Below are 27,759 nucleotides of genomic sequence, written 5' to 3' on the forward strand. Positions count from 1 at the left end.
CAATAATAGAAGCCTTTTGAGATAGGTGGATGCCAAAGTATAGGAAGTGTTCAACATAGTCTCTCTTTCAATCTATATGGGAGGTGGAATATTTGGCTGATCAGATCTGGGTTGATTTGAGTTTTGTTTTGGCAACGTTCAAGAACAGGCTGTATTTCTTGTACGCAGAATTGATGAGACCGAGAGTGGCCTGTAAATCCGATGCAGAGTGGGCAGTAACACTGCTGTCATCTGCAAACTGTAGGTCATGTATATTTATGGTGGTCAAATTTAGTTTTGACACAGAGGCAACTGAGGTCAAAGAGTTTTCCAATGAGATGGTATTTAATACTGACACCAGAGATAGTTGACCTTTGAGGAGCTGAATAGCCACTGTCAGCTAGATTCAGGGCTATCGCATAACTTTCCTTGACCTCAGTCCAGATTTTGAAGGCATCTCTTTCAGATCTCCTACTCAAGCCAGCTGCAGTCATATCATTATCGAACAGTTGCGGGATTCTGATGGTTTCATGGACATCCAAATCTTTGAAGCACAATCCACAGAAGCGCGCAATTTACAAAGTCAAATATTTTTGTCACTTTAATGCAATGAGGCGTTCCTCGTGTGTTCTCAACGTTTTTCTTAGATTTGTCTGACAACAAAGACCATAGGCGGACATTTATCAAAATTTGTCTGTGTCACATTTTCAGACTGAAAGCTGGCATGTATCTCTCCAAGTGCACAGCCAAGTTTTCAGACCAGAGTTTCTGGCACTTGGTGCACAGAAAATTTGGGAATGTGGTTTGCGCCATCACTCATTTTAGTGTTAAGTGGGTGTTCATCACCAATTCCATGATCTGTCCAGATATCAGTCCCACTCATGGATCAAGTGAAACAGACAGGACTTAGATATTTCACCTGAACAATGATGTAAACTAGGAGTTGCCAACAATTTGTTTGATCTAAGATGCCTCATGTGGTTTTGTATTTGCCATTTTGGTGGAAGAGCTTGTTCGTTATAATGAGCCAGCAGGAATTGGCTTTTCCCACGCCATTTTTCTTAATGGTTCCTCTCTGGACATCAGAGTCACAGCCAAACCTGGCATTAAAATCCACGGAAGGATGACCTTTTCTTTTGGGATGACAGTGCAGACTTCATCAAGGTGAAAATAGAACTTTCCCTTTACATCTTCATGACAGTCAAAGGCCGGGGAAGGTGCTGTAATCAACATGGAGGCATGTTAAATACAGCAGAGCTGGAGGCAAAGTGTCATGAGCCTTTCATTTATACAATTGGGGTGTCTGGCAGTGCACCGAAGACCCTGTTCGGGATCCTGTTCAACTTCATAAGAAATAGGAGCAGAATTAAGCTATTTGGCACATCGTGTCTGCTCCACCATTCAATCATGGCTGATCTCGTCTTGCCCTTAACTCCACCGTCCTGCCTGTTTTACATAACCCTTCAACCCATTACCAATTAAAAATCTGTCTTAACTCTTCCTTAAATTTACTCACTGTCCTAGCATCCACTGGACTCTGGGGTAGCAAATTCCACAGAGTCACAACCCTTTCGGGGAAGTAGTTTCTCCTCAACTATGTTTTAAATTTGCTACCTCTCGTTCTAGAATGTCCCACAAGAGGAAGCATCCACTCCACGTCAATTTTGTCCATACCTTATATCATCTTGTATAACACAATTTGATCTCCCCTCATACTTCTAAACTCTAGAAAGTATAGGCCTAAACTGTTCAATCTTTCTTCATACGACAAACCCCTCATCTCTGGAATCAACCGATTGAACCTCCTTTGAACTGCCTCCAATTCCACTGCATCTTTTCTCAAATCAAGGGACCAAAACTGTGCACAATACTCCAGGTGTGTTCTTACCAATGCCTTGTATAGTTCCAACAGCACTTGCTTACCTTTATACTCTATTCTTTCAGCTATAAATGCCAAGATTCCTTTTGCTTTCTTTATTATCTGCTGTACCCGCATGCTTGTTTTCTGTGACTCATGAACGAGGACCCTTAGATCCCTCTGCAACAGAGCACCCCAAAGTCTCTTCATAAACATGAGGGTCATTCTCCGCCTTTCTTTTTCAGTAGGTGTATCCTCCTGCATGATCTTTCAGCTGCATGTTCTTTCAGCTGACCCCTTCCCAAGAAGACAAGTTTCTGGTGAGGTGTCAATTTGACGTCTTGATAGTTTACGTGATACAATTGCAGTTCTTTCTGGATGGTCATTCCCGAAATGCCCACGAGTGTTCTAACATTCCAAGTTGCAAAATTTAAAGTTTTCCTTCTTTGACCACGAATGGTGATCCCGCAGGGTGTCATTCGCCAGCCTATTTTTAGGGCTTTACTAACCCTCTTCCCGTTTGGGGTGAGCAAATGGTACGTGAAGAGGATGTTCAGCCACATATGCTACTTAACTCTTCCTTAAATTTACTCACTGTCCCAGCATCCACTGCACTCTGGGGTAGCTAATTCCACAGATTCACAACCCTATCGGGGAAGTAGTTTCTCCTCAACTCTGTTTTAAATTTGCTGCTGCTGCAGACCTTCCACCTTCACAGCCAGTGAGATGCACATTTTTCTTTCACCTGTTCTGCTGTTGAAAACATTTTGGATTGCACTTCGTCTGCCATCTTCGCCCATCCCCGTCACCTTACCGCCGTGGTTGGCCCTACCAGAAACAAGGAGTTCCTGATGGCATTGCTCAAGGGATGTTCTGGGCACACAGCCTCTCCAGCACTTCAAGATGATGACAGGAATGCAGTGATATAGTTTGCATTTAAAGATAAGCATTTACAAATCGTTCAGTTTTAATTGCATATCTGATGAATACATTGGGATAAGTTTTACATCTCATTTTCTATAACTCCACTTGCTTATGAGGTACTATGTCAATATTCCCAAGGACTATAATGACCAGCTTTTTAATTCCAACCACCAATTGATTTATCTCATGTCATCTCTCCTATTTTTGTTTCATGTTCAGTTATTGGTGTAGTCTACAATGGAAATTGACTGTCTTTTCTGTTATGAAACTTAGATAAATGAAGGCCAATAGCACCTTATTTGTGTTTTGTAATTATTGAGTCTTGGGGTTGTACTTGATATTAAGTATTTAATGTAATCAGTAAATACAAATAAATACTTTCTATCATGTTCTGGTTTTCTGCCGTCTTTTGAACAACAGCATCACCTACAGGAATATTTAAGAATATTTATTGTCTGTGTAATTAAAAGTCTTGCATCTAGTATGTGTCTATCATGTTACTTCTTTCAAAGGCACAGGTACTTAAGGTGTTGCATCTCAGGATATCAGTTTAGCTTAAATCACTAAGATGTTCATGTTGAAGTTGCCGCTTTTGAAACTTTAAAGTGTTGCATAAATCGTATTTATTTGCAGGTTTTTTGCCATAAAGTGGGCTTGCACTATGAAAGTTCTGAAATAGTGCCGAAGTGCCAATTGAAGGATCAGTAGTTTTGAACAGAGATTCTAATTCATTATATTCCAAAAAGTGCTAAGTCAGTGGGTTTGTGTTACTGAGTAAAATGCTTAGAAACATAATGTCTAAATAAAAATAATTGTGATATTTTGAATAAATACCGATCTTTACTCATTTTAAAGTTAACAGGAACAATAATTAGAGCTTGTTAATATCCAGGAGTCCTATTCAAATAATGCCATGCAGAAAAAAAAAGAAAGAAAAAAAGGTGCAGAGTTTTACCAGGATGTTGCTTGGTCTGGAGGGTGTTAGCTATGCGGAGAGGCTGAATAGACTCGGACTGTTTTCATTAGAACAATGGAGGTTGAGGAGTGACCTGATAGAGGTCTACAAGATTATGAGGGGCATGGATAAGGCCATGGATGGGCAGGCACTTTTTCCCAGGGTGGCGGGGTCAGTCACTAAAGGGCATAGGTTTAAGGTCCGTGGGGCAAAGTATAGAGGAGACATGTGAGACAGGTTTTTTACACAGAGAGTGGTGAGTGCCTGGAACGTGTTGCCAGGGGAGGTTCTGGAAGCAGATTGTTATGGGTCAGGGTTTAGAGAATCCCAAAGTGTATCATGGAGTTCACCTGACCCACAACTTTTAATAGATTGTGGTATGTGGAGCACACGGCTTAGTCTACAGGTATGGTACAGCAGAAAATGGACCAGTGGTTTTTAAAACAAAACAATGTTTGTTCTATGAACTCAAGTTAACCTTTCTAAAACAAACATTGAACATCTTAGCAACCAGTAAATCAAATACACCCCCCAAAGAATACAACACTAAATAACCTGTATGCTGTCCTTTTTATCATCCAAAAGACTTAACAAACCTTCAAACAAGAACACATTAGGGTTTACATTCAAGACTGAAAACATTTATAATTCTTCTGAATTCACCAAATGATTAAGAGATAGTCCTTCATGGCAGAGATCAACAGCAGCTCCCTGAAAACACAGACACCCCCAAGCTCTCTCAAACTGAAACTAAAAAAAGCGGAAGTGGCGCTCAGCTCCACCCACACTGTGACATCACTCCAGTAACGTGAGCAGCTCCATTTCTTAAAGGTACATTTCTTAAACACCCATTTCTTAAAGGGTACTCTCATGACAAGATACATTAACGGCGTTCAAAAGACATCTCGACAAATACATGGATGGATGGATATAGAGGGATACGTGTCATGTGAGAGTACCTTTAAGAAATGGGTGTTTATAAATGGGTGTGTATATAAATATCTGTAGTGAGAGTACCTTTAAGAAATGGGTGTTTACCACTGCAGTGATTTCAGAGAGTGGGTGGAGCTGGGCTGTCTGTCAGCTTTTTACTTTTGTTTTTGAGCAGGCTGCAGGGTGTGTTTTAGTTTCATTTTCAGTGTTGGAGCTGAAGCCAGACCAAGCAGGTGTACTGCTGTTCTCTCTGCCATCTAAAGACTATCTCTTGATCATTTGGTGAATTCGGAATTATAAATATTTTCAGTAGTGACTTTAACCTGATGTGCTTCTGATAAAGGTTTTGTTTTTAAGTCGTATGGATGTTAAAAAGGAAAGCCTACAGGTTTACTTAGTGTTGTAGTTTTTGGAGGTTGTATTTGAATTAATGGTTGCTAAGATGTTCACTGTATGTTTTAAAAAGGTTAACTTGAGTTCATAGAATAAACATTGTTTTGTTTAAAAAAATACTTTTCCATTTCTGCTGAAAAACACCTGTAGAGTGGGCCGGGAACTCCCCATACCACAATCTATTAAAAATTGTGGGTCAGGTAAACTCCATGATAGACTTTGGGGTTCTCTAAACCCTGGCCCATAACAAATTGGGGGCTCGAGGAGGATAAAAGTCTTATCTATTGGATTGGCTTAGTGAACTTAAAGACAGTGAGGGGTGAGCATATTGTGGTTGCTTATCCGGTGTGGTTTTCTAGTTTAAGTGGGAAGTGTGATGTGGACAATGGCTCTTTCAGCGGCTCAGAAGTTTTTGGGGGTGGAGATGGTCACATGCAGTACCTTACGGACAGAGTCTAAAAGCAGACTTGTAGATTTGGCAGAAACATTGCAGTTAACATTACCTGACAAAATGTGAAAAGATGAGATAATTATGGAGGTGGCTAAGCATTTAAAGTTGCCTGAGATACAGTTTGACTCATTGGAAATGGCAAAAATTCAATTGTAAATTAAACAAATGGAACATGAGAAAGAATTAAAGCAGCTTGAATGCGAAAAAGAGGAAAAAGACAGAGAGAGCGGAAAAGAAAGAGAAAGATCGAACGAAGAGAGAGGAAAAAGAAAAGGAGAGAGAAGAAAGGAGAAAAGAAAGAATAGCCCTAGCAGTACAAAACAAAACAGAAAGGGAGATACAGATCAGGGAAAAGGATAAAAGAGAGAGAGTTTGAACTTCAGAAAATGGCCATGAAACATGACAGTCAGTTAAAATTGGCAGACGTAAAGGGAAACATACAGTTGGATGATAGTGAGAAAGAGCGTCAAAGTCGAAGGCTTGGTGGGGATCTATTTAAATATGTCGAAGCATTGCCAAGGTTTGATGAGAAAGAGGTAGAAGCCTTTTTCATTTCATTTGAGAAGGTGGCTAGACAAATGTAATGGCCACAGGGCATGTGGGTATTACTGATTCAAACAAAGCTGCTAGGTAGGGCTAGTGAAGTGTTTGCATCACTACCGGAGGAGGTATCTGGGACATATGAGAAGGTGAAAAAATCCATCTTGGGTGCAAATGAACTAATGCCTGAAGCCTACAGACAAACAGTGCTAGTGTATGAGTCGCAAAAAGTTGGTTTACAGGTGCAACAGGTGATTAAGAAGGCAAATGGAATTTTGTCCTTCATTGCTAGAGGGATGGAGTTTAAGACTAGGGAGGTTCTGCTGCAATTGTATAAGGTGTTAGTGAGGCCACACCTGGAGTATTGTGTTCAGTTTTGGTCTCCTTACTTGAGAAAGGACGTACTGGCACTGGAGGGTGTGCAGAGGAGATTCACTAGGTTAATCCCAGAGCTGAAGGGGTTGGATTACGAGGAGAGGCTGAGTAGACTGGGACTGTACTCGTTGGAATTTAGAAGGATGAGGGGGGATCTTATAGAAACATATAGGATTATGAAGGGAATAGATAGGATAGATGCGGGCAGGTTGTTTCCATTGGCGGGTGAAAGCAGAACTAGGGGGCATAGCCTCAAAATAAGGGGAAGTAGATTTAGGACTGAGTTTAGGAGGAACTTCTTCACCCAAAGGGTTCTGAATCTATGGAATTCCTTGCCCAGTGAAGCAGTAGAGGCTCCTTCATTAAATGTTTTTAAGATAAAGATAGATAGTTTTTTGAAGAATAAAGGGTTTAAGGGTTATGGTGTTCGGCCAGGAAAGTGGAGCTGAGTCCACAAAAGATCAGCCATGATCTCATTGAATGGTGGAGCAGGCTCGAGGGGCCAGATGGCCTACTCCTGCTCCTCGTTCTTATGTTCTAAACAGAGTAATTTTGATAGGTGGATAAGGGCTTTGAAAATAGACCAAACCTATGAAGCTCTCAGAGAAATTATACTTTTGGAGGAGTTTAAAAATTCAATTCCTGATGTACTGAGAACTCATGTGGAAGAGCAGAGGGTTAAAACTGTGAGATTAGCAGCAGAAATGGCAGATGATTATGAATTAGTTCATAAATCAAACCTTGGTTCCCGACAACAGTTTCAGCCTGTGAGGGATAGAAATTGGAGACATGAGAACTACTCAAGTGGTAACGGTAAAATTGATCTGATGGCCTCAATAAAAGTCGAGATGGATTTGCAAGTATAACAAAAGTTATTTTATTCAGCTTGCAAGCTACCTAGTCCACAGTGATACAGATAACATGTTGCTTTCTGCAGCCCCGGGAACTAAGTGAATGTCCCAGACAAAGAGATCAGTACTGATACATTCAAATGGCATCAAGTTTCACATACTCGACGCCCATAGGTCATCCTATATCCCTCCTGACCTGTTTGACCTATTCTGATTGGCTCACTTCCAATCCCTTCCTCTGGCCCCTATTACTCAGCATCCTTTTCTCCTGCTTTGGTGGACACACCTCTTCCTGCTTTTCCATGCGGTCTGAAATCCTTTGTCTGTGAACTAACCAGAATTAAACTGGCCTACCTCTACATTACATTAACTAATATCTCTAAAGTAACTATTTTATATCACATTCGTCAGTGGTTTATGTGGAATTCAGGGTGAGCGGAGTAGCGTTCAATTATATAAGGTAAGGTTGGAAAGTCCAGTGAAGAGCGGTGAAGTGGTAGTAGGAGTAATAGAGAAACTATCTTGTCCAGGAATACAGTTTATCTTGGGTAATGATATAGCTGGATTGCAGGTAGGAGTGATGCCCACTGTGGTTGATAAGCCAGTGGAAAATCAGACAACTGGGGTGAGATTCTCCGACCCCCCGCCGGGTTGGAGAATCGCCGGGGGCTGTTATGAATGCTGCCCCCGCTGGTTGCCGAATTCTCCACCAACGGATATTCGGCGGGGACGGGAATCGCGCCGCGCCGGTTGGCGGGGCCCCCCCCCCACGATTCTCCGGCCCGGATGGGCCGAAGTCCTGCCGCTAAAATGCCTGTCCCGCCGGCGTAGATTAAACCACCTACCTTACCGGCGGGACAAGGCGGCGTGGGCGGGCTCCGGGGTCCTGGGGGGGGCACGGGGCGATCTGGCCCCGGGGCGTGCCCCCACGGTGGCCTGGCCCGTGATCGGGACCCACCGATCTGCGGGCGAGCCTGTGCCGTGGGGGCACTCTTTCCCTTCCGCCTTCGCCACGGTCTCCACCATGGCGGAGGCGGAAGAGACTCCCTCCACTGCGCATGCGCGGGAATGCCGTCAGCGGCCGCTGAAGCTCCCGTGCATGCGCCGCCCGGAGATGTCATTTCCACGCCATTTGGCGGGGCACCAAAGGCCTTTTCCGCCAGCTGGCGGGGCGGACATTAATCCGGCGCGGGCCTAGCCCCTTAAGATTGGGGCTCGGCCCCCAAAGATGCGGAGCATTCTGCACCTTTGGGGCAGCACGATGCCCGACTGATTTGTGCCGTTTTGGGCGCCAGTCGGCGGACATTGCGCCGTTTCTGGAGAAGTTCGCCCCTGATGTGTTGAAGGACGAGTATCCTGGGATTTTTCCCGATTGTGTAGTAAGAAGGTTGCAAAGTCAGAGCCTAAGACAAGAGGATAAATCAAAGAGTGAAGATGAAGTTGAAGTGCAGTTATCAGAAACGATTTTTGATCAGATGGTTGAAAAAGAACAAGAACAGGTGGAGGCTCCGGCGGATATTTTTAGTTCAGGAAAATTGGCGGAATTACAACAAAAAGATATAGAAATAAAACGGATGTATCAGAAAGCATATACGGAAGAGGAATCTGAGTGTGTACCAGAATGTTATTACCGTAAAAGTGATGTCTTGATGAGAAAATGGAGACCTTTACATATGCAGGTGGATGAAAAGTGGGCAGAAGTTCATCAAGTAGTATTGCCGGTAGGGTATAGAAAGGAGGTGTTGCGAGTTACACATGAGGTACCAGTGGGAGGTCATTTGGGAATAAGGAAAACTCGAGCTAAAATCCAAAAACATTTTTATTGGCCTGGACTACATAAAGATGTCAATCATGTCACACATGTCAAGTGATAGGGAAACCTCAAGCAGTGATAAAAGCAGCGCCCTTAATCTCCATTCCTACATTTGAGGAACCTTTTACAAGGGTCCTAATTGATTGCGTACGGCCGCTTCCTAAAACAAAAAGTGGGAATCAATATCTTTTGACTATAATGGATGTGTCTACTCGGTTTCCAGAGGCCATTCCAGTATGTAATATTACAGCTAAAAAGATTGTGGAGGAGTTACTTAAATCCTTTCTGAGATATGGACTACCCACAGAAATACAATCGGATCAAGGATCAAATTTTACCTCCAGGTTATTCAAAGAAGTTATGGATAGCTGAGGATAAAACAATTTAAATCGACTGCGTCCCATCCAGAATCGCAGGGAGCGTTAGAAAGGTGGCATTTAAAGACAATGTTGAGGGCTTATTGTCAATATTATCCAGAGGGTTGGTATAAAGGAATTCCATTCATACTGTTTGCAATTAGGGATGCACCTAATGAGTCAACCAAATGTAATCCTTTTGAACTAATTTTTGATCATGAGGTAAGAGGACCATTTAAATTGATTGAGGAAAAATTGGTGAGTGAGAAATCAGAACTTATATTATTGGATTACGTGTCACATTTTAGGGAACGATTAAATAGAGCAGGTGAATTGGCTAGACAACATTTAAAAGTTGCACAAAATGTGATGAAACGGGTAGTGGGCAAGAAATCCAAAGTTCGTAGTTTTGCCAGTGGAGATAACGTTTTAGTGTTGTTACCAGTGGTAGGTGAACCTTTAAAAGCAAGGTTTCGTGGACCTTATCAGATTGAAAGGAAATTAAGTGAGGTGAATCATGTGGTAAAAACACCTGAAAGAAGGAAGACTCACCGAGTGTGTCATGTGAATATGCTTAAAAAGTACTTTGAAAGGGAAGTAGAGAAAAAGGAGGAGGTTTTAATGATTCTAACTCAAAGTGACGAACCAAATCCAGATGACTGTTCATTTGACATACCTCAAATTAAATTGGAAAACGAGGATGTTCTTAAAATTGGGATAAATTGTTGAGTTACCTTCCAGAGGAAAAACAAACTGACCTGAAAGAGTTATTGATATCACGTGGGCAAGTTTGTAGAGATAAATTGGGAAGTACAAAGTGGCTATACATTATGTAGATGTGGGAAATGCTGTTCCAATCAAACAACATCCATACAGACTTAACCCTTTAAAATTGGCACAGGTTAACAAAGCGATTGAGAGTATGCTTCAAAATGGCATAATTGAAGTGGTTTGCAGCCAATGGAGCTCACCCATCGTGATGGTACCTAAACCTGACGGTACCCAACGGTTATGTGTGTACTATGGAAAGGTTAATGCAGTTACAAGAACTGACTCTTATCCTATCCCACGCTTGGAGGATTGCTTTGAGAAAGTGGGACAATCGGCTTTTATTTCCAAACTGGATTTACTTAAAGGTTACCGGCAGGTACCTTTATCCGAAAGGACGAAGGAGATTTCCGCTTTTGTGACTCCAGATGGTGTATACCAATTCAAACTTATGCCATTTGGCATGAAAATCTCCCCAGCCACATTTCAGCGGTTAACTAACAAAGTTGTTTCAGGACTACCCAATTGTGCAGTATACATCGACGATCTGGTATTTTCAGCCAGACATGGAAAGAACATTTAAAACATCTGATGGAGTTATTCGATCGACTTCAGGAGGCGGGTTTGGTGGTAAACCTAGCCAAAGTGAATTTGGAAAAGCCCAAGTCACTTTTCTTGGCCATACAAATAGGGTTGAATGGTCACACGGGATGTGAAACCAACAGTTATTGAGGAGTTTCCGATACCCTCAAGACGAAGGGAAATAATGAGAGTTCTTGGCATGAGTGGATTTGATCGAACATTTGTGCAAACGTTTTGTAGCGTGGTTGCTCCACTGATGGAATTGTTGAAGAGGCGTAACAAATTCCAGTGGACAGCGGAGTGTCAACAGCCTGAAAGCTGTGATAACCAATGTTTCTGTGTTGGAGAATTACAAGGGACTCTGAGATCAGATTGAACTAAAGTATCTGACTTTAAAGAGAAATGCCGAGGCGTAGAGAAATGGACGTATCGTGCAGGGACCTTCTTGTTCAAAGAATCTGTCAATCGAGAAGGATTTCAGTTGGAGGAAGAAGAACAAAAATGGACTATATTATTGTACCTGTTTGTGTGTGTTGTTTTTTTCGAAACAAAAAAGTGTATTTACTGTATGCATTTTTTAAAGGATAGTGAAAAGGTGGAAAATGAAACCATCTTGAAGTTGATGGCTTATTTTTTTTTCTTGGGGGGAGGTGTCATGTGAGAGTACCTTTAAAAAATGTGTTTTACTACTGCAGTGATGACAGAGAGTGGGTGGAGCTGGGCTTGTTGCTCTTATTAGCCTTAGTTTTATTAGCTCTAATTCTGTCACCTTTGCTCACGAGTCGCCAGGTATCTTTCTGATACTGCCACGTGGTTCAAGCTCAAGTAATGATTAATAATGCAGCACACCGTTTAGTAAAAGTTAAATCAACAATCATTTATTATGTACAGCAATAAATACTTATACAATAATCCTACTTCTAGACTACTACCTACCACTAAAGGCCAATACGTAACTTTGGAAATGGCCCACCAGGTCAGGGAAACGAATGGTCTATCGAATTGGTTCTGGCCTGCGGGATTCAAAGGCTGGTACAAGTCGATAGTCAGGAGCGCCTATCGGGTAGCGATCGCTGGAGTAACACTTACAGTTTTCTTTGTCGAAGGGTCTCGAAGGTTACGAGCAGGAGAAGAAGGGTCGATCTGAACTTGGCCCCTATTCTTATAGTTCCCAGGGGCTTCCCGCCTCTCGGGCCGGGCCTCGTACCTGGTTCCAAGTGATTGGACTTGGTCCCAATCACTTGGTTCGATATGCTCCAATAATGGGGCGATTCCTTGATCGGGGGGTGGTCGTCCACCTTCCTTTGTCACAGCCACTACTGGCGCCGAAAGGTCTGGATCGGCTTTATGTTGCTAATGTGTAGCAATTGTTCCCGGGGATGGCTGCTTAATATGCAGATGGCTGAGTTGTTGTGATGTTAATGGCTGCAGGTATCGGTCTGGGCTGACTTCCCCAGAGGCGAATACACTGTTTTACCTGCAGCTGTCCGTTTGAGTCCTGTTGGCTGATTTTCCCATCAGCCTCTTTCGTTCGCCATTTTAGATCGGGGTTTGACCATTCTAATCGGGAATCAGCCATTTTAGGTGGCTACAGGCTGTCAGTCAGCTTTTTACTTTCGTTTTTGAGCAGGCTGCAGGGTGTGTTTTAGTTTCATTTTCAGTGTTGGAGCTGAAGCCAGACCAAACAGGTGTACTGCTGTTCTCTCTGCTATCAAAAGACTATCTCTTGATCATTTGGTCAATTCAGAATTATAAATATTTTCAGTAGTGACTTTAACCTGATGTGCTTCAGACAATGATTTTGTTTTTAAGTCGTATGGATGTTAAAAAGGAAGGCTTACAGGTTTACTTAGTCTTTGGGGGGTGTATTTGAATTAGTGGTTGCTAAGATGTTCACTGTTTGTTTTAAAAAGGTTAACTTGAGTTCATAGAATAAATATTGTTTTGTTTTAAAAAAATACAGTTCCATTTCTGCTGTACCACACCTGTGGGCTGTGTGCTCCCCATACCACAATCTATTAAAAGTTGTGGGTCAGGTGAACTCCATGATACACTTTGGGGTTCTCTAAACCCTGGCCCATAACATACGGCACAAGGAAGTGCTGAGGGTTTTGGCCAAGGGTGGTAACATGACAGGTACAGGCTTGGAGGGCCGATAGGACTGTTCCAGTGCTGTATTGTTCTTTGTCTTTGTTCAATTGATTAGAGTACAGAACAGAAACAGATTTACTCTGCAAGCACTTAAGATATAAGCAGCAGCAGAAAAAATAGAGCAGTTTTAAGCAACCATTATCAAACTGGTAAATGTGCACTAGCAGGAAATACCAATCCTGAACCAAAATTTTGTGAAGATTTTTAAAAAATTTGTCCCATGCAAAATCTACGTGTAAAAGTAACATTTCTAATGTAAAAAATTCATATGAAGTTAGAGATTTTTAAATAAAATGTTTGTTCTCAGAGTTACTTAAGAGCATGAGGAACAGCCCAGGCGGTCCATCAAGTCTGTTCCTCCATTTGATACAATCATAGCAAATCTTCTGCCTCAATTCTATTTTCCTGTCGCTCGCCATGACCCACAATCCCTGAGAGATTAATAAAGCCTATTGATTTCAACTCTACACTGTTTATTTGTGTGGAATTAGTTATCCCAAACTGGCTTACTCCACCCTTGAAGCACTTGGCTTGAGTTTAAAATATTGGCTTGGTCTCAGTTGATGTTCACCAAATGCCTTAGTTGCTCCCCATTGGCTGTAGCCCATTCAATCAAAACAACTCCTGTTGCTCTTTATTTGGTTTCATACATCAGCCTTCCTGTATTCCTTTATACCACTTTATGTAGCATTGACTAGTCAGTGACACTGATGGTACAATAATATATGGAGTGGGTGCCACGTACCCCCAGCACGGCCATCTAATCTGACCTCTAATATTCACAATTGTATATCTGAATACAAGGGGGCAGAAGTCATGCTTAAATTCTACAAGGCCCTTGTTAGAGCACACCTGGAGTACTGTGAGTGCCGTACCTCATGAAGAATATATTGGCCTTGGAGGAGGTGCAATTATTTTACCAGAATAATTGCAGACCAATGGTTACATTGCAATGGAGAGATTATGCAACTAGGATTGTATTCCTTTGGAATTCAGAAGGTCAAGGGTGATATGATTGGAGTTTTCAAAATGTTAAGAGAAACAGATAAGTTAGATAAAATTATTTCCACGAGTTATGGGCCACGATTCAACCACCGAGTTGCCCCTGTTGCCGATCCGAGTGAATAGCGAGAAAGGCCAAAATCGCTCACCTAGCCTAAAAATGGCAAGACCGTCATTAAGCCTAATTTGCATTAATTTCAATCTCATTAACGAGATTGAAGTCGAATGCAGCAGCTCCAGGAAGTCAACCGACCCCCCAGTGAGAAGGCATACAGGATTAGCATTCCTCTACAAAAACAGGAAGCTGGCGCAATGGCTACTGAGGGAAGTGAGGCGCGAGTACATAGAACATAGAACATTACAGCGCAGTACAGGCCCTTCACCCTCAATGTTGCGCCGACCTGTGAAACCACTCTAAAGCCCATCTACACTATTCCCTTATCGTCCATATGTCTATCCAATGACGATTTGAATGCCCTTAGTGTTGGCGAGTCCACTACTGTTGCAGGTAGGGCATTCCACGCACTTACTACTCTCTGAGTAAAGAACCTACCTCTGACATCTGTCCTATATCTATCTCCCCTCAATTTAAAGCTATGTCCCCTCGTGCTGGACATCACCATCCGAGGAAAAAGGCTCTCACTGTCCACCCTATCTAATCCTCTGATCATCTTGTATGCCTCAATTAAGTCACCTCTTAACCTTCTTTCTAACGAAAACAACCTCAAGTCCCTCAGCCTTCCCTCATAAGATCTTCCCTCCATACCAGGCATCATTCTGGTAAATCTCCTCTGCACCCTTTCCAATGCTTCCACATCCTTCCTATAATGCGGCGACCAGAATTGCATGCAATACTCCAAATGCGGCCGCACCAGAGTTTTGTACAGCTGCAACATGACCTCATGGCTCCGAAACTCAATCCGTCTACCAATAAAAGCTAACACACTGTACGTCTTCTTAACAACCCTCTCAACCTGGGTGGCAACTTTCAGGAATCTATGTACATGGACACCGAGATCTCCCTGCTCATCCACACTGCCAAGAATCTTACCATTAGCCCAATACTCAGTCTTCCTGTTATTCCTTCCAAAATGAATCACCTCACACTTTTCTGCATTAAACTCCATTTGCCACCTTTAAGCCCAGTGCTGCAGCTTATCTATGTCCCTCTGTAACTTGTAACATCCTTCCGCACTGTCCACAACGCCACCGACTTTAGTGTCATCTGCAAATTTACTCACCCATCCTTCTACGCCCTCCTCCAGGTCATTTATAAAAATGACAAATAGCAGTGGCCCCAAAGCAGATCCTTGTGGTACACCACTAGTAACTGGACTCCAGTCTGAACATTTCCCATCAACCACCACCCTTTGTCTTCTTCCAGCTAGCCAATTTCTGATCCAAACTGCTAAATCTCCCTGAATCCCATGCCTCCGTATTTTCTGCAGTAGCCCACCGTGGGGAACCATATCAAACGCTTTACTGAAATCCATATACACCACATCAACTGCTTTACCCTCATCCACCTGTTTGGTCACCTTCTCAAAGAACTCAATAAGTTTTGTGAGGCACGACCTACCCTTCACAAAACCGTATTGACTATCTCTAATCAAATTATTCCTTTACCAGATGATTATACATCCTATCTCTTATAAACCTTTCCAAGATTTTGCCCACAACAGAAGTAAGGCTCACTGGTCTATAGTTACAGGGGTTGTCTCTACTCCCCTTCTTGAACAAGAGGTCAACATTTGCTATCCTCCAGTCTTCTGGCACTATTCCTGTAGACAAAGATGACTTAAAGATCAAAGCCAAAGGCTCAGCAATCTCCTCCCTAGCTTCCCAGAGAATCCTAGGATCAATCCCATCCGGCCCAGGGGACTTATCTATTTTCACACTTTCCAGAATTGCGCACACCTCCTCCTTATGAACCTCAAGCCCTTCTAGTCTAGTAGCCTGAATCTCAGTATTCTCCTCGACAACATTGTCTTTTTCCTGTGTGAATACTGATGAAAAATATTCATTTAGCACCATTACTATCTCCTCGGACTCCCCGCACAACTTCCCACTACTGTCCTTGACTGGCCCTACTCTTACCCTAGTCATTCTTTTATTCCTGACATAGCTGTAGAAACCTTTCGGGTTATCCTTGATTCAACCTGCCAAAGACTTCTCATGTCCCGTCCTAGCTCTTCTTAACTCTCACTTTAGGTTCTTCCTAGCTACCTTGTAACTCTCGAGCGCCCAAACTGAACCTTCATGTCTCATCTTTACATAAGCCTCCTTCTTCCTCTTGACAAGTGTTTCGACTGCTTTAGTAAACCACGGTTCCCTCGCTCAACCACTTCCTCCCTGCCTGACAGGTACATACTTATCAAGGACACACAGTAGCTGTTCCTTGAACAAGCTTCACATTTCCGTTGGGCCCATCCCCTGCAGTTTTCCTCTCCATCCGATGCATCCTATGTCTTGCCTCATCGCATCATAGTTGCCTTTCCCCCAGATATAACTCTTGCCCTGCGGTATATACCTATCCCTTTCCATCACTAAAGTAAACGTAATAGAATTGTGGTCACTATCACCAAAGTGCTCACCTACCTCCAAATCTAACACCTGTCCTGGTTCATTACCCAGTACCAAATCCAATATGGCCTCGCCTCTCGTTGGCCTATCTACATACTGTGTCAGGAAACCCTCCTGCACATATTGGACAAAAATGGACCCATCGAAAGCACTCGAACTATAGCGTTTCCAGTCAATATTTGGAAAGTTAAAGTCCCCCATAACAACTACCCTGTTGCTTTCGCTCCTATCCAGAATCATCTTTGCAATCCTTTCCTCTACATCTCTGGAAATTTTCGGAGGCCTATAGAAAACCCCTAACAGGGTGACCTCCTTTCCTGTTTCTAACCTCAGCCCATACTACCTCAGTTGATGTGTCCTCATCAAACATCCTTTCTGCAACCTTAATACTGTCCTTGACTAACAATGCAACCCCTCCCCCTCTTTTACCACCTTCCCTGAGCTTACTGAAATATTCAACTATTCCTGTCCCTGCTCTATCCATGTCGCTGAAATGGCCACAACATCAAAGTCCCAGGTACCAACCCATGCCGCAAGTTCACCCACCTTATTACAGATGCTCCTGGCGTTGAAGAAGACACACTTTAAACCACCTTCCTGCCTGCCGGTACACTCCTGCAACTTTGAAACCTTACTCATGACCTCACTACTCTCAACCTCCTGTATACTGGAGCTACAATTCGGGTTCACAATCCCCTGCTGAACTAGTTTAAACCCTCCTAAAGAGCATTCGCATATTTCCCCCCCCCCAGGATATTGGTACCCCTCTGGTCCAGGTGTAGACCATCCAGTTTGTAGAGGTCCCACCGACCCCAGAATGAGTCCCAATTATCCAGAACTCTGAAACCCTCCCTCCTGCACCATCCCTGTTGCCACGTGTTCAACTCCTCTCTCTCCCTATTCCTCATCTTGCTAACATGTGGCACGAGTAGCCCTTTCCATTTACCAGCATGCAGCTCAAGAGCACCAGAGCTGCTACCCCAGCGCCCAGGCGGGTGGGGCCTTCAGTGGGGTTGGATTGTTTGGGGGGGGGGGGCTGGAGTGGTCCAGGATGGGGGTTGCCCCTGGGCCTGGGAAAGTGGGGTTTGAGGGGTTGAGGGGCTTTGCGTCTGTGAGGCCTTCAAGCCATTTATGATAATGACGACCCATAACGTAGGCAGCTGCAGCCTGTCCGTCCTACCAAACTCCCAGGACATAGCCCTGCTGTGGCTTATCTCATGAAAGTCAATTTTACCCCCTCTGACTGTGACCACCATCCTCCTTCACAGCTGAAGGCTATCTCAAAGGAGGGATTAGTCTTGTGAGTTGTCATAGCGCTTTACGCTCCTGAACTCTCAAGTGCCTTCTCGAAGGAACAAATGCCATGTCTGAGAGGATGATTACTGGACTGGATGTACTTTGATGCCTTAAATTGTGCCTGTACTGTAGGAGTGTCAGCACCATAGAGGCAGCTGCCAACAATCAAACACTAAAGAGCAGGTCTTCACCACTAAGGACCTTCTAGCAGCTAATGGGTAAGTCCGAGAGTGAGCGGTGGGCAACTGAGCCTGACCTTCCTAATGTTGCTGGCAGTGGGCTGGGGTCTCGAGGTTCCTGAAGGGTGAGTGCACAGAGCAAGGTTTGCCAACACAACTGCCTCGCTCCATGGCACTCTGAGAGAAGGCGGGAAAGTCTTGGTAAATGTGGGGAGGCCTGGGGGATTTGAGGGTTCCGGGATGGAAGCCCTAATTGATTTGTTGGTCTCTCTCCATCTCCAATTTCCTCCAGATGCAAATATGTTTGCTGGTGTCGATACTGCAGATGCTGCCCTCGCTGTGCTTGTCACAGCCGAGGCGAGCAGATGCCGAAGACGGCAGCAAGGCCAACGCAGGCTGGAGGTTGCACCACATGTGCAGGGGGCTGCCACACATCCTAAAAACCCTGCAGTCCATCAGGCTGAGGAGGAGGCCAGTGACCTACTGGTGTACAGGGTGTACAGCAATCGTTGGTCCTTCCATGAGCTGACAGACAGTATATGCCACAGAAGACTGCATCTCAGCAGAGAGAGTACAGCACTGTGCCACATCCTCGCGGACATTGCATCCTACAGAGGAGGAGGACACCCGCTCTTGATGGCTGTGAGAGTCACTGCAGCCCTTAATTTTTATGCCACTGTGTCATTCCAGGGCTCGAGCAGGGACCTGTGTGGCATATGGCAATCATCATTAGTGGGCAGCACGGTAGCACAGTGGTTAGCACAGTAGCTTCCTAGCTCCAGGGTCCCAGGTTCAATTTCCAGCTGGGTCACTGTATATGTGGATTCTGCACGTCCTCCCCATGTCTGCGTGGGTTCCCTCCGGGTGCTACGGTTTCCCCCCACAGTCCAAAGATGTAAAGGTTAGGTGGATTGGCCATTCTTTTTTTAAAAATACATTTTATTCAAAATTTTGTGGCCAAACATAACAGTACATAGTTTTTCTTTTGCACAACAACAAAGCAATATAAATAACCGTGGCCAATTTTAAACAAATAAATAAATAATACATAAACAAAAACAAAAACAAAACTGAGTGGCAACTGCCTTGTCAAAAATAGTTACTCTCCAAAGATACAATCCAATATACATTACCTATAACAAGTGTCTATACATATACAATGACATCCCTGCGAGTCCGTCCGGTTCCGACCCCCCCCCCCCCCCCCCCCACCCACCCTCCCCCTTGGGTTGCTGCTGTTGTCTTCTACTTTTCCATTCCCTCTATCTTTCTGTGAGGTAGTCGACGAACGGTTGCCACCGCCTGGTGAGCCCTTGAGCCTAACCCTTTAATACGAACTTGATCCGTTCTAACTTTATAAACCCTGCCATGTCGTTTATCCAGGTCTCCACACCCGGGGGTTTGGCTTCCTTCCACATTAACAATAACCTGCGCCGGGCTACTAGGGACGCAAAGGCCAAAACATCAGCCTCTCTCGCCTCCTGCACTCCCGGCTCTTCTGTAACCCCGAATATAGCCAACCCCCAGCTTGGTTCGACCCGGACCCCCACCACCTTCGAAAGCACCTTTGCCACCCCCACCTAGAACCCCTGTACTGCCGGGCATGACCAGAACATGTGGGTGTGATTCGCTGGGCTTCTCGAGCATCTCCCACACCTATCCTCCACCCCAAAAAATTTACTGAGCCGTGCTCCAGTCATATGTGCCCTGTGTAGAACCTTGAATTGTATCAGGCTTAGCCTGGCACACGAGGACGATGAGTTTACCCTACGTAGGGCGTCAGCCCACAGCCCCTCCTCAATCTCCTCCCCCGGCTCTTCTTCCCATTTCCCTTTCAGCTCATCTACCATGATCTCCCCCTCGTCCCTCATTTCCCTATATATGTCCGACACCTTACCATCCCCCACCCATGTCTCTGAGATCACTCTATCCTGCACCTCCTGCGTCGGGAGCTGCGGGAATTCCCTCACCTGTTGCCTCGCGAAAGCCCTCAGTTGCATATACCGAAATGCATTCCCTTGGGGCAACCCATATTTTTCCGTCAGCGCATCCAGACTCGCAAACGTCCCATCTACGAACAGATCTCTCAATTGTACTACCCCAGTTCTTTGCCATGCTCCAAATCCCCCATCCATTCTCCCCGGAACAAACCTATGGATTGTAGCCACCACCACCGGGCTTGTGGTGTATTTCTTCAGTGAGAACGGCAACGGTGCCGTCACCATTGCTTGTAGGCTAGTTCCCCTGCAGGATGCCCTCTCCAATCTCTTCCACGCCGCTCCCTCCCCTTCTCCCATCCACTTACACACCATTGAGACATTGGCGGCCCAGTAATAGTCGTTTAGGCTCGGTAGTGCCAACTTCCCCCTGTCCCTACTACGCTGCAAAAATCTCCTTACTCTCGGAGTCTTCCAGGCCCACACAAAACTCATAATACTCTTCTCGATTCTCTTGAAAAAAGCCTTCGTGACCACCACCGGGTGGCATTGAAACACAAAAAGGAATCTCGGGAGGACCACCATTTTAACCGCCTGCACCCTACCTGCCAGTGAGAGGGACACCATGTCCCATCTCTTAAAGTCCTCCATCTGTTCCACCAACCGCGTTAAATTAAGCCTGTGTAATGTACCCCAATTCTTGGCTATCTGGATCCCCAAGTACCGGAAGTCCCTTGTTACCTTCCTCAACGGTAAATCCTCTATTTCCCTGCTCTGCTCCCCTGGATGCACCACGAACAACTCACTTTTCCCCATGCTCAATTTATACCCTGAAAAATCCCCAAACTCCCCAAGTATCCGCATTATCTCTGGCATCCCCTCCGCCGGGTCCGCCACATACAACAACAAATCATCCGCATACAAAGATACCCGGTGTTCTTCTCCTCCCCTGAGTACTCCCCTCCACTTCCTGGAACCCCTCAATGCTATGGCCAGGGGCTCAATCGCCAATGCAAACAATAACGGGGACAGAGGACATCCCTGCCTCGTCCCTCTATGGAGCCGAAAATAATCAGACCCCCGTCCATTCGTGACCACGCTCGCCATCGGGGCCCTATACAGCAACTGTACCCATCTGATATACCCATCTCCAAAGCCAAATCTCCTCAGCACCTCCCACAAATAATCCCACTCCACTCTATCAAATGCTTTCTCGGCATCCATCGCCACCACTATCTCCGCTTCCCCCTCTGGTGGGGGCATCAACATTACCCCTAGCATCCTCCGTATATTTGTGTTCAGCTGTCTCCCCTTCACAAACCCAGTTTGGTCCTCATGAACCACCCCCGGGACACAATCCTCTATCCTCGTTGCCATTACCTTGGCCAGAATCTTAGCATCCACATTCAGGAGGGAAATGGGCCTATAGGACCCGCATTGCAGCGGGTCTTTTCCTTCTTTAGGAGGAGCGATATCGTTGCCTCTGAAATAGTCGGGGGCAGCTGCCCCCTTTCCCTAGCCTCATTAAAGGTTCTCATCAGGAGCGGGGCCAGCAAGTCCATATATTTCCTATAGAATTCCACTGGGAATCCGTCTGGTCCCGGGGCCTTCCCCGCCTGCATGCTTCCAATCCCTTTCACTACTTCCTCCGTCTCAATCTGTGCTCCCAGTCCCGCCCTCTCCTGCTCCTCCACCTTAGGAAATTCCAGCTGATCCAGAAAGCACATCATTCTCTCCTTCCCTTCCAGGGGCTGAGCTTCATATAATCTTTCATAAAATGCCTTGAACACTCCATTCACTCTCTCCGCTCCCCGCTCCATCTCTCCCTCCTCATCTCTCACCCCCCCTATCTCCCTCGCTGCTCCCCTTTTCCTCAGTTGGTGGGCCAGCAACCTGCTCGCCTTCTCCCCATATTCGTACTGTACACCCTGTGCCTTCCTCCATTGTTTCTCTGCATTACCCGTAGTCAACAAGTCAAATTCTACATGTAGCCTTTGCCTTTCCCTGTACAGTCCCTCCTCCGGTGCCTCCGCATATTGTCTGTCCACCCTCAAAAGTTCTTTCAACAACCGCTCCCTTTCCCTACCCTCCTGCTTTCCTTTATGTGCCCTGATAGATATCAGCTCCCCTCTAACCACAGCCTTCAACGCCTCCCAGACCACTCCCACCTGAACCTCCCCATTGTCATTGAGTTCCAAGTACTTTCAATACACCCCCTCACCCTTAAACACACCCCCTCGTCCGACATTAGTCCCATGTTCATTCTCCAGGGTGGGTGCTGTTCTTTTTCCTCCCCTATCTCCAGGTCCATCCAATGTGGAGCGTGGTCCGAAATAGCTATAGCGGTGTACTCCGTCCCCGTCACCTTCGGGATCAGTGCCCTTCCCAAAACAAAAAAGTCTATCCGTGAATAGACTTTGTGGACATAGGAGAAAAACGAAAACTCCTTACTCCTAGGTCTAATAAATCTCCAGGGGTCTACTCCTCCCATCTGCTCCATAAAGTCCTTGAGCACCCTAGCTGCAGCCGACCTCCTTCCGGTCCTGGACCTCGATCTGTCCAGCCCTGGGTCCAGCACCGTATTAAAATCTCCACCCATTACCAACTTTCCCGCCTCTAGGTCCGGGATGCGTCCCAACATACGCCTCATAAAATTGGCATCATCCCAGTTCGGGGCATATACGTTCAGTAAAACAACCGCCTCCCCTTGCAATCTGCCACTCACCATCACATATCTGCCCCCACTATCCGCCACTATGGTCTTTGCCTCAAACATTACCCGCTTCCCCACTAATATAGCCACCCCCCTGTTTTTTGCGTCTTGCCTCGAATGAACCACCTGCCCCACCCATCCTTTGCGAAGTCTGACCTGGTCTATCAGTTTCAGATGCGTCTCCTGCAGCATAACCACATCTGACTTAAGTTTTTTTAGGTGTGCGAGTACCCGTGCCCTCTTAATCGGCCCGTTCAGCCCTCTCACATTCCACGTGATCAGCCGGGTTGGGGGGCTCTTTACCCCCCTCCCTTGTCGACTAGCCATCTCCTTTTTCAATCCAGCTCCACTCCCGGTTCCCACGTAGCCGTATCTCCCCCCAACGGCGCCCTCCCGCCCCGACCACCCCACCCCATACCAGCTCCCCCTTCTCCCCAGCAGCAGCAACCCAGTTAACCCCCCCCCCCCCCCGCTAGATCCCTTTCTAGCGTAATTGCACCCCCCATGTTGCTCCCAGAAGTCAGCAAACTCTGGCCGACCTCGGCTTCCCCCCCCGTGACCTCGGCCCCCACTGTGCGAGGCCCCCTCCTTCCTGCTTCCCTGTTCCCGCCATGATTACCATAGCGCGGGAACAAAGCCCGCGCTTCCCATTTGGCCCCGCCCCCAATGGCCGGCGCCTCCAGCTCCCCATCCTCCCTCCCGCCCCCCCCCTCCCCCGCGACATGGGGAAGAGAGAAAAGCTACAGGGTCGCAGGATTAACAACTTGGGAAATCATCTCTTCCCCCTCACCCCACCACTTTGTCCCAAACGTTCTTTTTCTAGCCCGCTTATTCCAGTTTCTCCTCGACAATAAATGTCCACGCCTCTTCTGCCGTTTCAAAGTAGTGGTGTTTCCCTTGATGTGTGACCCACAGTCTTGCCGGCTGCAGCATTCCAAATTTAACCTTCCTTTTGTGCAGCACCGCCTTGGCCCGATTAAAGCTTGCCCTCCTTCTCGCCACCTCCGCACTCCAATCTTGATATACACGGATCACCGCGTTCTCCCACCTACTGCTCCGGGTTTTCTTTGCCCATCTGAGGACCATCTCTCTGTCCTTATATCGGAGAAATCTCACCACTATGGCTCGAGGAATTTCTCCAGCCCTCGGCCTTCGCGCCATAACTCGATAAGCTCCCTCCACCTCCAATGGGCCCGTCGGGGCCTCCGATCCCATTAACGAGTGAAGCATCATGCTCACATATGCCCCGACGTCCGCCCCTTCTGCACCTTCGGGAAGACCAAGAATCCTTAAATTCTTCCTCCTCGCATTATTCTCCAGCACCTCCAGCCTTTCCACGCACCTTTTGTGTTGTGCCTCGTGCATCTCTGTCTTCACCACCAGGCCCTGTATTTCGTCCTCATTCTCAGCAGCCTTTGCCTTCACGACCCGAAGCTCCTGCTCCTGGGTCTTTTGCTCCTCCTTTAGCCCTTCGATCGCCTGTAATATCGGGGCCAACAGCTCCTTCTTCATCTCCTTTTTAAGTTCTTCCACGCAGCGCCGCAGGAACTCTTGTTGGTCAGGGCCCCATATTAAACTGCCACCTTCCGACGCCATCTTGCTTTGTGCTTGCCTTCCTGGCCGCTGCTCTGGAGGATCCACCGCAATCCGGCCACTTTCCTCTCCTTTTTCCATCCGTGTCCAGGGGGGATTCCCTTCTGGTTTACCGCACAGTGTTTTTAGCCGTTAAAATTGCCGTTGGGGCTCGTATTAAGAGCCCAAAAGTCCGTTCCACCGGGAGCTGCCGAAATGTGCGACTTAGCTGGTCATCGCCGCACCCGGAGGTCCGTGGATTGGCCATTCTAAATTGCCCATAGTGTCCTAAAAGCTTAGGTGGGGTTATAGGGATAGAGTGGAAGTGTGGGGTTCAGTCGGTTTCTCTTTCCAAGTGCCAGTGCAGAATCAATTGGCCAAATGGTCTTCTTCTGCACTGTAAATTCTCTGATCTGTGATCAGCCCACAGGTAAATCATGGAGGTGACGGATCCTCTGTATGCCCAAGAATCAGACTATACCGCCTTCGGCCTGCACCAGGCCCACCAAGGCTGCAGGACTCACCACCATCATCGGGATGCCCCAGGTCCAGGGGGCCATCGATGACACGAATGTCACCCTGCGAATATCAGGGAGTGCCTTATCTTAACAGGAAGGGGTTTCACTCCTTGAATGTTGAAAAGTGTGTGCAACCACCATCTTACAATCATGCATGTGCAAACGCTACCCTGGGAGCGTGTTTTAGAGTTACATCCTGGGGCAATCGGAGATCCTTGGTGTCTTCGAGGCTCACCTCAGGATGACTGTTGGCTCATCGGGGACGAGGGATACTTGCTGAGGCCATGGCTGATGATGCCAGTGCAGAAGCCTGAGACCAAGCCGAAGATCCGTTATAATGAGGCCTACGCTGCTATGCGTGCTGTCATTGAACAATGCACGGGCTGTTCAAAATGTGGTTCCGCTGCCTGGGCCATTGTGGCAGGGCTCTACAGCCCCCAAAGGATCTCCCACTTTGTGGTGGTCTGCTGCGCCTTGCATAATCTGGCACAGCAGTGGGGCGCCATGCTGGACAAGGTGGAGGAGGGACACCTCCAGAACCATCCTATTTCCCCCCCCACACCCCCACCTCCAAGGGTCTATGTAACATCACTCCAGTGTGATGGGCCTGTGTTGCCACTATCAGCGGGTCACTATACAAGTCAAGAGAGGAATGACCACTCACTGTGAGGAATGATCTGGTGCTTCTCTGTCTGACTCCTGTCTTTCTGCTGATAGCATGCTCACACCAATCCTCATGATGGAATCTGCATCGAGGCTATTGATCTTGGACCACGTTAGGGAACAGGGGGAGTGGGAAAAGGAGAACAAGGGGAGGTGGGTGGGAGAGAGAACCAGGGGGAAGGGGAGCGGGGGGAGAAGGTTGAGGAGGGGGAGCAGGCAGGCCCACTGTGAAGAAGATAGTGCCAAAGGCATCACATCTATCAGGTGTGCAGTGTTTTAATGGTGAACATTTTAATGTGACAGATTTCCATTCCACCTATCTATGGATAGTAACAGCACTAGTGCCCACTCAGTGCTTCTCTTCTGAAAGGTAGAACTAGACCTTTCAGGAGTTAAATTAGGAATCATATCCACACCAGGGTGGTAGGTGTTAGAGCAATTAAGTTTAATTCTGAAATTAAAAAGATCTTGTTTTTCAAAGGTATCAAGAGATATTGGGGGGGAAAAAAGGTGGGTGAATGAACATAAGTCGCAGAGAAACCACAATCTTATTGAACAGGTTTGAGGGGCTAAATGGCCGGCTGCTGTTCTTGCTTTTCTAGGTGTCTGCATGTGTATGATTCACATACATTTGTATGCATGGATGCAGAGCATCACTTGTGGTGTTTCTAGGTTTTTTGTTTGTGGCGGTTATGGGACTAAGAATAACAAAAAGAAGTATGATCAGTGTACTCTCCGTTACCTCCACTATTTTTACTTAAGGTAACTTTGCTTCATTGTAGATTTAGTTTCTCAAATCTGTCAGAATTTATGGGCCGATTTTGGGCCCGCACTCTCCGTCGGTGAGAAAGGCGGCATAGGCTCAAAATCTGAAGAGAACCGAAAAACGTGATTCTCTCTGCCGTGATTGGGATTTGCAATTTACAATTTGGGTGGTGAGTGACTTGGAGGGGAACATCCAGGTGGTGGGATTCCCAGGTATCTGCTGCACTAGTCCTTCTAGATCAGTCATTTTAAATTTGATCGGGTGGGTCGCAGGTGGGTGTCGGGTGGGTCGCAGGACCAAGTGTCGCAGCATTCCTGATCGCGGGAAGTAGTACCCAACAGCCACGACCAGCTTTTAAAAATGCCAGCTGTGGGGCGGCATGGTGGCACAGTGCTGCCTCGCAGCGCTGAAGACCCGGGCACTCATCCAGGCAAGTGGAGAGTATTCCATTACACTTGTGCCTTGTAAATGGTGGGCAGGCTTTGGGGGGTGAGGAGGTCAGTTACTAACCATAGGATTCCTAGCCTTTGACCTGCTCTGGTACCACAGTATTAATCTGGCTAGTCCAGTTCAGTTTCGGACTAATGGTAACCCCCCAGGATATTAATTGTGGGGGATTCAGCGATGTTAATGCCATTGAATGGCAAGGGCAGTAGTTAGATCCTCTCTTGTAGGAGATGGTCATTTCTTGGCCCTTGTGTGGCACGAATGTAACTTTCCACTTGTCAGATCAAGCCTGGATATTGCCAGATCTTACTGCATTTGGACAAGGGCTGTTTCATTACCTGAGGAGTCCTGAACTGAATGATGCTGAACATTGTGCAGTCATCAGCAAACATCCCCACTTCTGACCTGATGATGGAAGGGAAGTCATTGATGAAGCAACTGAAGATGGTTGAGCCTAGGACACTGCTCTGAGGAACTCCTACAGTGATGTCCTGGAGCTGAGATGATTGACCCCTAACCACCACAACCATCTTCCTCTGTGCCAGGTATGACTCCAACCATTGGAGAGTTTTCCCTTGCAGTCCAGTTTTGCTAGGGCTCCTTGATGCCATACTCGGTCAAATGCTGCCTTGATGTCAAGGGCAGTCACTCTCACCTCACCTCTGGCATTCAGCTCTTTTGTTCATGTTTGAACCAAGGCTGTAATGAGGTCAGGAGCTGAGTGACCCTGGTGGAACCCAAACTGAGCGTCCGTGAGCAGGTTATTGCTGAGTAAGTGCTGCTTGATGGCACTGTTGGTGACTCCTTCCATCACTTTGCTGATGATGGAGAGTAGACTAATAGGGTGGTAATTGGCTCGGTTGGATTTGTCCTGTTCTTGTGTACAGGATACACCTTGTCAAGTTTCCACATTGCCGGGTAAATGCCAGTGTTGTAGCTGTACTGGAACAGCTTGACTAGGGATGCAGCAAGTTCTGGAGCACAAGTCTTCAGTACTATTGCCTGAATATTGTCAGGGCCCATAGCTGTTGCAGTATCCAGGGCCTTCAACTGTTTCTTGATATCATGTGGAGTAAATCGTATTGACTGAAGACTGACATCTATGATGCTGGGGACTTCCGAAGGCGACAGAGATGAATCATCTACTCGGTACT

General features: G+C 46.3%; 1 protein-coding gene across 3 annotated transcripts in view; it reads left to right on the top strand.

Moving 5' to 3' along the window:
* The window catches only part of kif25 (kinesin family member 25), a 331,410-nt gene that overhangs the window by 107,023 nt on the left and 196,628 nt on the right, over window positions 1-27,759 (top strand). The gene's annotated exons all lie outside the window — the stretch shown is intronic.

Source organism: Scyliorhinus torazame, chromosome 1 (assembly GCF_047496885.1).
Source record: "Scyliorhinus torazame isolate Kashiwa2021f chromosome 1, sScyTor2.1, whole genome shotgun sequence".
Taxonomy (NCBI): Eukaryota; Metazoa; Chordata; class Chondrichthyes; order Carcharhiniformes; family Scyliorhinidae; genus Scyliorhinus; species Scyliorhinus torazame.